Consider the following 13,107-nt stretch of genomic DNA (forward strand, 5'->3'; position numbering starts at 1 on the left):
ACACTGGAAGATTAAAAAAGTAAAAGATTATCGTTGTCGGCAGCACATCTCCCTGTGTAAACAGGGGGACGTGCTGCCGACATGATAATAATGGATGGGGATGAACGGAGTAACGACCGCTCGTCCCCATCCATAGCTCCGTGGGACAGGAGCAAACGAGCGCCAATCAACGATGTCTTGTTGATCAGCGGCCGCTTATTGGCCGGTGTAAAAGGGTCTTAAGGCTCAGTGGCCAGAGGGAAAACGGCAAGCTTTCAGGACTATTTGTATACATATATATTTTAAAATATAATTAAAAAAATAAAAATAAATATATATATATATATATATATATATATATATATATATATATATATATAATGTGTAGATATATAGTGACATGAAAAACAAATAAAAAACATTACCAAAAAGTCTTAAAAAATATGTTTAACATAAAATCTTGATTAAAACCATATTTTCTGATGACACATTTCCTTAAAAGTCAGTTCCATGCATCTGACTGGGCTTGTTTCTACAGCATACATATACAGTGGAGGAAATAAGTATTTGATCCCTTGCTGATTTTGTAAGTTTGCCCACTGTCAAAGTCATGAACAGTCTAGAATTTTTAGGCTAGGTTAATTTTACCAGTGAGAGATAGATTATATAAAAAAAAAAAAAGAAAATCACATAGTCAAAATTATATATATTTATTTGCATTGTGCACAGAGAAATAAGTATTTGATCCCCTACCAACCATTAAGAGTTCAGCCTCCTCCAGACCAGTTACACGCTCCAAATCATCTTGGTGCCTGCATTAAAGACAGTTGTCTCACATGGTCACCTGTATAAAAGACTCCTGTCCACAGACTCAATTAATCAGTCTGACTCTAACCTCTACAACATGGGCAAGACCAAAGAGCTTTCTAAGGATGTCAGGGACAAGATCATAGACCTGCACAAGGCTGGAATGGGCTACAAAACCATAAGTAAGACGCTCGGTGAGAAGGAGACAACTGTTGGTGCACTAGTAAGAAAATGGAAGACATACAAAATGACTGTCAATCGACATCGATCTGGGGCTCCATGCAAAATCTCACCTCGTGGGGTATCCTTGATCCTGAGGAAGGTGAGAGCTCAGCCGAAAACTACACGGGGGAACTTGTTAATGATCTCGAGGCAGCTGGGACCACAGTCACCAAGAAAACCATTGGTAACATATTACGCCGTAATGGATAAAAATCCTGCAGTGCCCGCAAGGTCCCCCTGCTCAAGAAGGCACATGTACAGGCCCGTCTGAAGTTTGCAAATGAACATCTGGATGATTCTGAGAGTGATTGGGAGAAGGTGCTGTGGTCAGATGAGACTAAAATGGAGCTTTTTGGCATTAACTCAACTCGCCGTTTTTGGAGGAAGAGAAATGCTGCCTATGACCCAAAGAACACCGTCCTCACTGTCAAGCATGGAGGTGGAAACATTATGTTTTGGCGGTGTTTCTCTGCTAAGGGCACAGGACTACTTCACCGCATCAATGGGAGAATGGATGGAGCCATGTACCGTCAAATCCTGAGTGACAACCTCCTTCCCTCCACCAGGACATTAAAAATTGCTCGTGGCTGGTTCTTCCAGCACGACAATGACCCGAAACATACAGCCAAGGCAACAAAGGAGTGGCTCAAAAAGAAGCACATTAAGGTCACGGAGTGGCCTAGCCAGTCTCCAGACCTTAATCCCATCGAAAACTTATGGAGGGAGCTGAAGATCCGAGTTGCCAAGCGACAGCCTCGAAATCTTAATGATTTACAGATGATCTGCAAAGAGGAGTGGGCCAAAATTCCATCTAACATGTGTGCAAACCTCATCATCAACTACTAAAAATGTCTGACTGCTGTGCTTGCCAACAAGGGTTTTGCCACCAAGTATTAAGTCTTGTTTGCCAAAGGGATCAAATACTTATTTCCCTGTGCACAATGCAAATAAATATATATAATTTTGACAATGTGATTTTCTGTTTTTTTTTTATATAATCTATCTCTCACTAGTAAAATTAACCTAGCCTAAAAATTCTAGACTGTTCATGTCTTTGACAGTGGGCAAACTTACAAAATCAGCAAGGGATCAAATACTTATTTCCTTCACTGTAGCTTTATGCAAGCCCCAATTATGTAAATGCACATCCGTGTGCGGGGCGTGATTTGCGCATCAATTCAATTGAAAATATTAATTTAAAAAAAGATGTGCTTTGCGAGTGAGTGAATAACGCATGCCACTCGCAAAGCTCACTGATGCATAACGCAGCACACACGGACCAGATGCACGTGCGTTTTTCACACGTGTGAATCTGATACGCTCGTGTGAATGTAGCCTTAGGCTAAGTGCCCTGTTAGGATCCATTACCTCTATGTGTTGACTGCACACTATCAGTAGCTGATGTTGCCATGTACAGTAGCTCAGTCCTTTATAGAGTAGAAATGAGTTATTTAATTTAATCTGACCCTTCCTTTATTAAAAATATCATACAATTGCTTTTTCTTTTTTTTCCCCTGCTTTATCTGCCCTGCGTTTTCACACAGCTATGGCATTGTACTTGTTTATTTACTGTATAATTAGAAGACTTTATTTCACAATTTTTAAACTAAGCTTCGGCTTGTCACATAAGGGGATGTAGTACGATGATGTGAAGTCTGCAGGCATCGACTCAGATGAGCTCCCGTCAGTGCTGATTCTATTGAGGCCAGTTATTGATCTAGCTTTATATCCTATCAAAAACACAATGCAAGGTCACTCTGTCACTCACAAGCAAAAACCTCACCAACCCTTTCTGGTCTGTTTCGCACCAAATGAACTGATTCTGATTTGTTTGAGCCTTGAAACAACACGGCAATTGACTGATATTTTACATTAATAGACTATAATCTTTTATATTTTTGAATCCTTTAGGATATTTTTAGAAAAACAAAGTTAAGTTTAATAGAATTAGGCCAACAAAGAACAAATATATGCAGGACCAAAAAAATTCCAATAAATGTATCACTTCATTTTATTAATTTATTAATAATAGACAAACATATACATATAGATATTAAAAACTGAGTGCGGACACAGGCTGGAAATGAAACAAGATGGTGGGCAACCCGGATGTCAGAAAAAGGTATATAGATCCTTATATACAACAGTATATACAGCATAAGACATAAAAAAACATTGTACACCAGGATGTATGCAAACAGAGCTCTCTAGAATTGGAAGTAATGGTCAGTTATGTCACAAAAACCCCCCAAGGGAGCAATAACGACACAACATTGAAAGTGTAATGAAATATACCAATGACGCTCGTAGTCACAGCCTAGAAAGGACACCAAGAGGCCAACCACCACTAGGACATAGCAAAAGTGAAATGTAATATTTCAACATATCCTCTATACTTTTACTTTTCATTTATCCGAATGAATGTGGTAAGCTATGACTAGCATTATGATCCTAACAGAGTTTTAGCCACAAAAATGTGTAAGTCCGTCTAAGCACATAAGCACAAAATCAGAAAAACCACCGGAATGCATATTTTATAATACTTTCATCAGCAAAATTAGAAAACAAGTTAACTTGATTAAAACAGATTACAGCAGGACTAGACAAATCGTACCCAGGCCAAGGAGCCATCTCCTAAATGCTGGGTTCACGCAACCTGGTTTAAAGAGGCTCTGTCACCAGATTTTGCAACCCCTATCTGCTATTGCAGCAGATCGGCACTGCAATGTAGATAACAGTAACGTTTTTATTTTTTAAAAACGAGCATTTTTGGCCAAGTTATGACCATTTTTGTAGTTATGCAAATGAGGCTTGCAAAAGTCCAAGTGGGTGTGTTTAAAAGTAAAAGTCCAAGTGGGCGTGTATTATGTGCGTACATCGGGGTGTTTTTAATACTTTTACTAGCTGGGCGCTCTGAAGAGAAGTATCATCCACTTCTCTTCAGAACGCCCAGCTTCTGTCGATCTTACCTGCAAATGCTGATGCTGCTGCAGAATCAACTGTAGCCTCTGGTGCCGATGTGGCCGACACGATGCAGGACCTGTGAGTGACGTCACAGATCTGCACTGTCAGAAGCTGGGCGTTCTGAAGAGAAGTGGATGATACTTCTCTTCAGAGCGCCCAGCTAGTAAAAGTATTAAAAACGCCCCGATGTACGCACCTAATACACGCCCACTTGGACTTTTACTTTTAAACACACCCATTTGGACTTTTGCAAGCCTCATTTGCATAACTACAAAAATGGTCATAACTTGGCCAAAAATGCTCGTTTTTTAAAAATAAAAACGTTACTGTAATCTACATTGCAGCGCCTATCTGCTGCAATAGCAGATAGGGGCTGCAAAATCTGGTGACAGAGCCTCTTTAAGTGAATTTGATGTACTCCTTCCTTCCTTCACCAGTAACCATAACAAAGCTTCCTGTTAACAGGAGTCACAGCACTATCTCACTATCTCACTACTATTCCCTCAGTATTCACAGCAGTTACAGGCTCCCTAACTTCCTCCAGCTGTCACATGGGGGCCTCTACTGCCTCCACCCCCAGCAGTCATTGTAGTGCCTACCGACTGCTGTATGAAGCCCTTCCCCCCAATTGCTGCAATGTATATCTATATATGAATAAAACCTATTTAAAGCAGTGCATGCATTTGTATTTATTATTTTTTTGGTAGAGCTGTCCTTTTTACATGCGTCAAATTATATGGAGAGGTCAGGATGAAGCTTTAAAGTCATAGATATAAGATATATGTTGGCACATTCTTATTATGTTTTAAAAGCTTGTGACAAGAAGATTATTTCAATAAAGCCGAGACCATCACCTCCTACTTGTAACATCCGTGGTCGCTGACCACAAACTCCTTCCATCCGGTCCACGCCCTTCTCTCCAGAGATGTCTGCACATGCGGCCGTCCTGTTCCATAGTGACCACCAGGGTGCGCTCGCGAGTTCAGTCTAGTCTTAAAGGCATGGTGTTGCCCGAAAAACATGTTTTTTTTTAAAAAATTAAACATTTAGTGTGTGGGTGATTAAACATTGTTCAAATTTTTTTTATTTTTTTCGCGAGTCAGGAAATATTATAAATTTTTTCTAATTTATAATACTACCCATTTTTGGTCACTAGATGGAGCTAGTTCCCAAAATTGCAGCATTGCAACATTGGGTTAAAAGCCCTCGCTCTAGTGAGCTCTCAGCATCCCCCCCTCCTTTATCCTGGCTAGTGCCGGGATAAACGAGGGGTTTGAAAGGTTTAACCTCCTACACTGTGTGTCGCCATTTTTTGAGGTAACCCACAGTGTAGTAGGTTTACATACAGTAGTAAACACACACAAACACTAACATACATTGAAATCTCTTACCTGCTCCTGCCGCCGCGGCTCCCTCCGGCCCGTCCGCTCCCTTTGCTGCCTCTGTTCCATGTGCACAAGTCCGGAAGCCGCGACCGGAAGTAATATTACTGTCCGGCCGCGACTTCCGGTCCACAGGAAAATGGCGCCGGACGGCGCCAATTTCGAATAGGACTGTGTGGGAGCGGCGCATGCGCAGTTCCCACACAGACGCCGTACACGGCAGTCAATGGGACGGGAGCCGTTCGCAGTCCCTATGGGACTGTGGCTGCCGTATTCCATGTCTGTGTGTGTCGTTAATCGACACACACAGAAATGGAACAAAAAATGGCAGCCCCCATAGGGAAGAAAAAGTGTAAAAATAAGAAACAGTAAAACACAAACACACAAATGAATATAAACGTTTTTATTAAAGCACTAACATCTTTAACATATAAAAAAATTATTTGTGATGACACTATTCCTTTAAGGAGCCAAAGCGCATACAGGTGGGAGATTGAGCTGATTGCTCTCAGAGCACCCTGGACTATAAGAAGGGCCCAGCCCCTTCCTGCCTTGACTGAGCTTTGTTGTCGTTACCCTAGTCTGTCTATGCAAATGGTCTCCTAAGTATTTTCCAGTTCCCAGTGTTTACCCGTTCCTGTGACCTGTATCCCGTGCTATCCTGGTCAAGTGCCGTATTGAGTTGGAGTCGTGCTGTGCTGAGTACTACGCTTGTCCTGCTTCACGACGCCTGGTGCCTGCCTGCTGCCTAAGGCCTCATGCACACGACCGTAGCCATGTGCATGGCCGTGATTTTCGGGTCGACCGGCTGTGGACTGTCAGCCGCAAGCCGCCCGCAAATCGCGGGACATGCACATGGCCGCGGCTATTATTTTCAATGAGCCTGGACCGCAGAAGACGGCCGTAATAAGACAGGTCCATTCTTTCTGCGGTGCGTGCTCCTGGGCCATGCACGGACCGTAAAAACTACGGTCGTGTGCATGGCCCCATAGAAATGAATGGGGCCGCAATTCTCCCGTGGATTTTCGGGGGAATTGCGGCCGCAAAAGCACGTTCGTGTGCATGGGGCCTTAGTCGCAGCCGAGCCAGTCTTGCTACTGTCTGAGCTACCACAGGTACACCTATACAAACTATAGACTGTGACCTGTGTCCTGTTGGCCAGCTTCCATACCGTCAAGGCGGTACGGCCCAGTGGCTCCACGTACCCAACGTGACAGTAAGCTCAGGCCATGGACCCCGCTGGTCAATCCAAGACCACGATGACGTCACAAGAGATGCGCGTGGATATGCTAGACCTCCGGTCTCGACAGGACCAACTCTTCCAGGCATTGAACATTGTTGCACATCGGCTGGATGTGCAAGCTGCCGTTCCTCAACTACACCTCCTGGCAGTAAAAATCATCCGACTACACCTCCTGGCAGTGCTGATCCTCGATTCTCTTTGACGCTTCCTGACCGCTATGATGGAGACGCGAAGACCTGCAGGGGATTTTTGAACCAGTGCCGGATCCACTTTAGTTTGTATGCAAGGGCATTTTCATCTGACGGCGCAAGGGTCGCTTTCATCGTCTCTCTCCTCACTGGCAGGGCCCTTGCAAGGGCGAACCCTATCTGGGAGAGACAAGGACCAGAGACCCGTGACTTCCAGGGGTTTCTACGGACATTTTGCACGGTATTTGAGGAGCCTGGATGAGTCGCGTCTGCAGCTGCCTCCTTGCTGAACCTACTCCAGGGGGACACCTTCGTTGGCAAGTACGCCATCCACTTCCGCACCCTGGCGGGAGAATTGTTGTGGAACAATGGGGCCCTGGTGGCTACATTCTGGCAGGGACTGTCTCCTGAGATTAAGGACGAGCTTGCCGCCTGAGATTTACCGTCTACCCTGGATGAACTCATCCTTCTGGACGCCCGGATTGATATAAGGATCCGAGAACGGTAACAAGAAGCTCGTCGGGAAGGACGACACTCTAGCCCGGTTCCTACTTTGCAGCAACCCCTGCTGTCCTCAGATGCTGATCCTCCAAAGGAGTCTGTGAGGACAGACCAGTTTAAGCTGTCTACCCAGGAGAGACAACACAGACGCACCTCGGGACTCTGTCTATATTGCATCCTTGGAGGCCATCTTGTGCGTCTGTGCCCCCAAAAGCCCCAGAATCTGGGGTTGGTGGGAGAGATAACCCTGTGCAAAGAAGGACTTTTGCCTAAATTGTCCATTCCCGTGACCATAGTATCTGGTGAAAAAACGCACCGGGTTTCTGCTTATCTGGACTCTGAATCCGCTGATAATTTCATTCGAAGAAACCTGGTGGATCTTCTCCAGTTGCCCACAAACCCTCTGGAGAGGCCTTTGATGGTTGCATCTGTGAATGGGCTACCTCTGTCAGACCCGGTTGTAGCTGTGTCCAAGTCACTGAGGCTCCAAGTGGGAGCCCTCCATTCCAAGCTCATCTCGTTCTTTGTCCTGGCTAAAGCTGTCAACCCTGTGCTGCTGGGCCTGCCCTGGCTCTGACTACATGCCTCAGTCCTGGACTGGAATTCTGGAGAAGTTCTCCAGTGGGGTTCCGAGTGTCTCAACCACTGCCTGGTACAGATTCGTTCGGCTCAGCCTCCTCTGCCTCGGTCCTTGGCAGGATTGCCTTGTCATTATTCTGCATTCTCAAATGTTTTCAGCAAGAAAGAGGCGCAAGCGCTGCCCCCACAATCGGGCATATGATTGTCCTATCGAACTGGTTCCTGGTACATCCTTTGCCCGTGGTAGTGTATATCCTCTCTCCTTGCCAGAGACTATGTCCATGTCCGCCTCTGTTAAGGAGAACTTGGAGAGGAGTTCCATACGGAAGTCCTCCTCCCCGGCTGGAGCCGGGTTCTTCTTCGTCAAGAAAAAGGATGGTTCTCTGCGTCCTTGCATTGACTACCCTGGTCTCAACCAGATCATGGTAAAAAAAAATCTTTATCCGTTGCTATTAATTTCTGAACTGTTTGATCGCATACGAGGAGCTAAGATTTTCTCAAAGCTAGACTTGTGTGGGGCTTACAACCTAATCCGGATTCGCCGGGGTGATGAATGGAAGACGGCATTTAACACCCGTGATGGACACTATGAATATCTAGTAATGCCCTTCGGCCTGTGTAATGCTCCCGCGGTCTTCCAAGAGTTCGTTAATGACTTCTTCCGTGACCTCCTCTATGTTTGTGCTATGGTCTATCTTGATGACATCTTGATTTTTCCTCCAGATTCTATGACTAATTAGAGACATGTCCGTCAAGTTTTGCTGCCTGGTTAAGGGAGAACCGCCTGTAGGCCAAGTTGGAGAAGAATGCTCTACCCTTCCTGGGCTGCATCATCTCGGATCAAGGCCTCAAGATGGATCCTGAGAAGGTAAAAGCCGTCCTGGAATGGCCATGCCCTGAAGGCTTGAGGTCCATACAGCGCTTCCTGGGATTCGCTAATTTCTACAGACAGTTCATTGCAAACTTCTCACTGACATATCCTATCTTTAACCTCACCAAGAAAGGCATGTACTCCAAGGTGTGGACTCCTGAAGCAGAATGCGCATTTTATAGCCTGAAGACTGCCTTCACATCAGCCTCTATCCTCCATCATCCAGATTTATCTTGACAGTTCTCGTTGGAGGTAGACGCCTCCTCTGTCAGTGCTGGTGCACTCCTGTTCCAGAGAGGTTCCAAGGGCAAGACAATGGTATGTGGCTATTACTCCAAACTCTTCTCTTCTGCAGAACGCAACTAGTCGATTGGGGATCGGTAGTTACTGGCCATCAAATTGGCTCTGGAGGAGTGGAGACATCTACTAGAGGGCGCAGTTCATCCCATCTTGATATTCACAAACCTCACCTATCTCCAAAAGGCCCAATGACTGAACCCTCGTCAGGCCAGGTGGTCTCTGTTCTTTGCCCGGTTCCAGTTTGAGCTCCACTACCGTCCGGCTGACAAGAATGTGAGGGCCGATGCCTTGTCCAGGTCGTTCGAGACAGAGGAAACTATGGAGTCTCCACAGAATTTCATCAATCCATCCTGCATCATCCCAGTCAACCCTCTGCAAGTTAGAGACATTCCCCCAGGGAAGACTTTTGTGCATCTGGCAGACAGAAGAAGAATCCTCCGCTGGGGACACAGTTCTAAACTGGCAGGTCACGCGGGTGCCCGAAAGACTCAGGACCTGATTGCTCGTCAGTTCTGGTGGCCCACGCTGCCCAAAGACGTCACAGACTTTGTCTTCTCCTGCACGATGTGTGCAGAAAATAAAGTTGCCCACTCCAAACCGGCTGGCCTACTCCAGCCACTGAATGTACCCAATGCTCCCTGGCAACATATTGCTATGGACCTGCCTCCCTCTGCGGGATGCAGTGCGGTCTGGGTGGTGGTGGACCGATTTTCGAAGATGGCTCACTTCGTTCCGCTGACCGGTCTATCTTCTGCTTCTCGACTGGCCGCTCTCTTCATTCAACACATCTTCCGCTTGCACGGCTTGTCTAGGCATATTGTGTCTGATCGGGGGGTTCAGTTCACCTCGAATTTCTGGAGAGCCCACTGTAACCTCCTCAATGTAAAGTTGGACTTTTCCTCAGCCTACCATCCTTTGTCCAATGGTCTAGTCGAGAGGATCAACCAAATCATGGAGAACTACCTACGACACTTCATCTCCAAGCAGCATGATGACTGGATGCAGCTTCTTCCTTGGGCCGAGTTCTCGTATAATAATCATACTAGCGAGTCCACAAGAAACACACCGTTCTTCATAGTTTATGGCCAACACCCACGACTCCCTCGCCTGGTGTCCGTTATGTCCGAAGTGCCCGCAGCTGATTCTGCTTTTAGGGACTTCCTGTGGATCTGGAAGCAGACCCGTTCCTCCGTTCTGCTGGACAACATGAAACGTAAGGCATACACAAGGAGAAGAGAACCTCCCCAGTTTTCTGCAGCTACCAAGGTCTGGCTGTCCTCCAGAAATATCCAGATGAGGGTGCCATCTTACAAGTTTGCTCCCAGGTTCCTCGAACCCTTCGAGATCTTGCAACAGATTAACCTGGTCTCCTACAAGCTTCGGCTGCCTCCAACCCTCTGGATCCCCAACTCCTTTCATATTTCTCTCCTGAAACCTGTGGTCCTGAACCGGTACTCTAACACTCTTAGCCCTGCAGTTGCCCCCAGCGGTTCTGCCGAGATATTTGAAGTTAAGGAGATCCTGGACACCAAAAAAGTAAGAGGAAGAACCTTTTATTTAGTAGATTGGAAGAGGTTTGGTCCAGCAGAGAGGTCCTGGGAGACAGAAGAGAATCTTAATTGCTCCTCAAAGTTTCTCTCTCATTCTTGTCCCAAGAGGAGGGGGCGTAAGAGGGGGGATACTGTAACATCCATGGTCGCTGACCACAAACTCCTTCCATCCGGTTGACGCCCTTCTTTCCAGAGATGTCTGCACATGCGGCCGTCCTGTTCCACAGTAACCACCAGGGTGCGATCGCGATCGCGACATCAGTCCAGTCTTAATGAGCCAAAGCGCACACAGGTGGGAGATTGGGCTGATTGCTTCCGGAGCACCCTGGACTATAAGAAGAGCCCAGCCCCTTCCTACCTTACCTGAGCTTTGTTGTTGTTACCCTAGTCTGTCTATGCAAATGGTCTCCTAAGTGTTTTCTAGTTCCCAGTGTTTCCCGTTCCTGCTACCAGAAACCTGTATCCCGTGCTATCCTGGTCAAGTGCGGTATTGAGTTGGAGTCGTACTGTGTTGAGTACTACGCCTGCCCTGCTACACCACGCCTGGTGCTTGCCTGCTGCCTAAGTTGCAGCCGAGCCTATCTTGCTACTGTCTGAGCTACCACAGGTACTCTATACGAACTATAGACTGTGACCTGTGTCCTGTTGGCCAGCTGCCATACTGTCAAGGCGGTACGGCCCAGTGGGTCCACGTACACAACGTGACACTACTGCTCAAATTGTGTCATGTTTATTACACTAGTATGAAAACCCTGTCAAGATTCATGAGCAGTTATAAAGTAGCCATAGATATTAGATATATTCAATGTTGAAGGAAAAATTTATTAAGTTGGATTTTCCTGTCCAATGGTTTTTCCTTCGAGATGCCACCAACATAATTTCTGTCAATTCAAGAAAATTTTTGTTCAGCTTCAGCCCTCCTTCGCATATGAAAGCTCATTACTTTGTTAGGATGGATTATAGTTTGTCTTTCCCAAAAATATTCATATGCTTGTAAAAACTCTTCAACATCTATACTCTATTCACCGTTACTATACTATACAAGAAAAAACTGCAACAGTTACTCTGGAAAAGCCTATAAATCATGCTGTCATATTTGTAATCCCCATGATAGCATTTGGGTTGAAGCCTATTGTGCGAATCTTTTTCTTTAAATGAATAAGAAAGCAGCCGCACAAACAATAGGACATTCCAGGTAGAACAAAATAAGAAAAATAGAAATCTTATCACTGTATAAAGCACAATTTGTCCACCATTTGAAATGTGGTTCATTGGATAGAAGTAAAGATTAATGTTAGCTCCGCTTTCTTCACTTCCCATCATTGTAATCACCAGTCATGATTGCATAAATCACCAGCAGTTTTATCTTATTGCATTTGTTCATTGTGGCTTAGCATGACTCATTCAAATTGCCTCTGTAGCTGACAAACAGTAAAAAAAAGATAAAAGTGTTTTATTCCTTAGTCAATACTATCAAACAAATAGGAATTATACTGTACTGAAGTAAGCGCACTGGAAAGACTAGCTCATTTATCTGGTTACTCATTTTAGCCAGTCATTCAGCCCTTGTAGACCACTTTTAATTTTGGGATAGGTATAATGGAGTTCAACCTCAGTTTATTGTGAAATAAAAATGAAGGGTGCTGTGTTTTTCCCAGAGTTGAGTGTGCCCTTCATTCCGAAATTTTACTTGCCTTTCTGGAGTTTCAAAGTTGTCAGATCCTGAGCAGTCAAGGTCAAGGCTTGGTCATGAGTTGGGAGGCTCAACTAAACTTGTAGCCTGGAGCATCACTTTATGGATTTGTGCACGTGATCGTTTTTTTGCAAACATTTTTGTGGCTGTACCATACACCTGAATGGGGTTTATAAAAATCCATGCTCTGCAGCACTAATAACCCGATCAGCGGTATGGTATGCATTTTCAGTTGTAGAAATTTCTGCAACAAATCTGACACGTGTGAACATTCCCCCATTTGTAATAAACATCAGGTAAATAATTGTGTAGTTAAAAATTTTACTGACCGCCATTCCGTTCCTTCCATTGTACTACATGACCGCACTCTAACTTTTCGGATCCTACAGTATGGACTTATGGTCCACACTGAACACGCAGTTTGATTTGAAGAGTCAGAGTACAGTTACGTGGTACAACGGAAGGACCGGAATAGAGGCTGCTAATTCAAGAAGAAAGGGATCGGAAAGATTTTTATCTGCACAACTATTTACCCGATGTCTATTATAAACGGGGTCGAAATATGAAAAATTATCTGGGAGTTCTTTTTTAGTACCTGAGGATATTGCTCACCTACTATTTAATTTATTCAGTGTTTGCTGCTTGGCTGCTATTTAGCCATGCTTTATTAGGACATCGCTATGATCAGTGACGGCAGCTCCCTAAAAAGGGAAATATATTAACCTTTCAATATTGAAATAAAGATTTAAAAGGACCTTATGTTCATATTTCATTGTAATAAATGTATTTCACATAGAATCAGATATGAAGACATTTTATAATACATAC

General features: G+C 44.8%; 1 protein-coding gene across 1 annotated transcript in view; it reads left to right on the forward strand.

The window, feature by feature from the left end:
• Positions 1-13,107, forward strand: part of PHEX (phosphate regulating endopeptidase X-linked) — a 239,938-nt gene that overhangs the window by 86,742 nt on the left and 140,089 nt on the right. The window lies entirely within an intron of this gene.

Source organism: Rhinoderma darwinii, chromosome 2, assembly GCF_050947455.1.
Source record: "Rhinoderma darwinii isolate aRhiDar2 chromosome 2, aRhiDar2.hap1, whole genome shotgun sequence".
Lineage (NCBI taxonomy): Eukaryota > Metazoa > Chordata > Amphibia > Anura > Rhinodermatidae > Rhinoderma > Rhinoderma darwinii.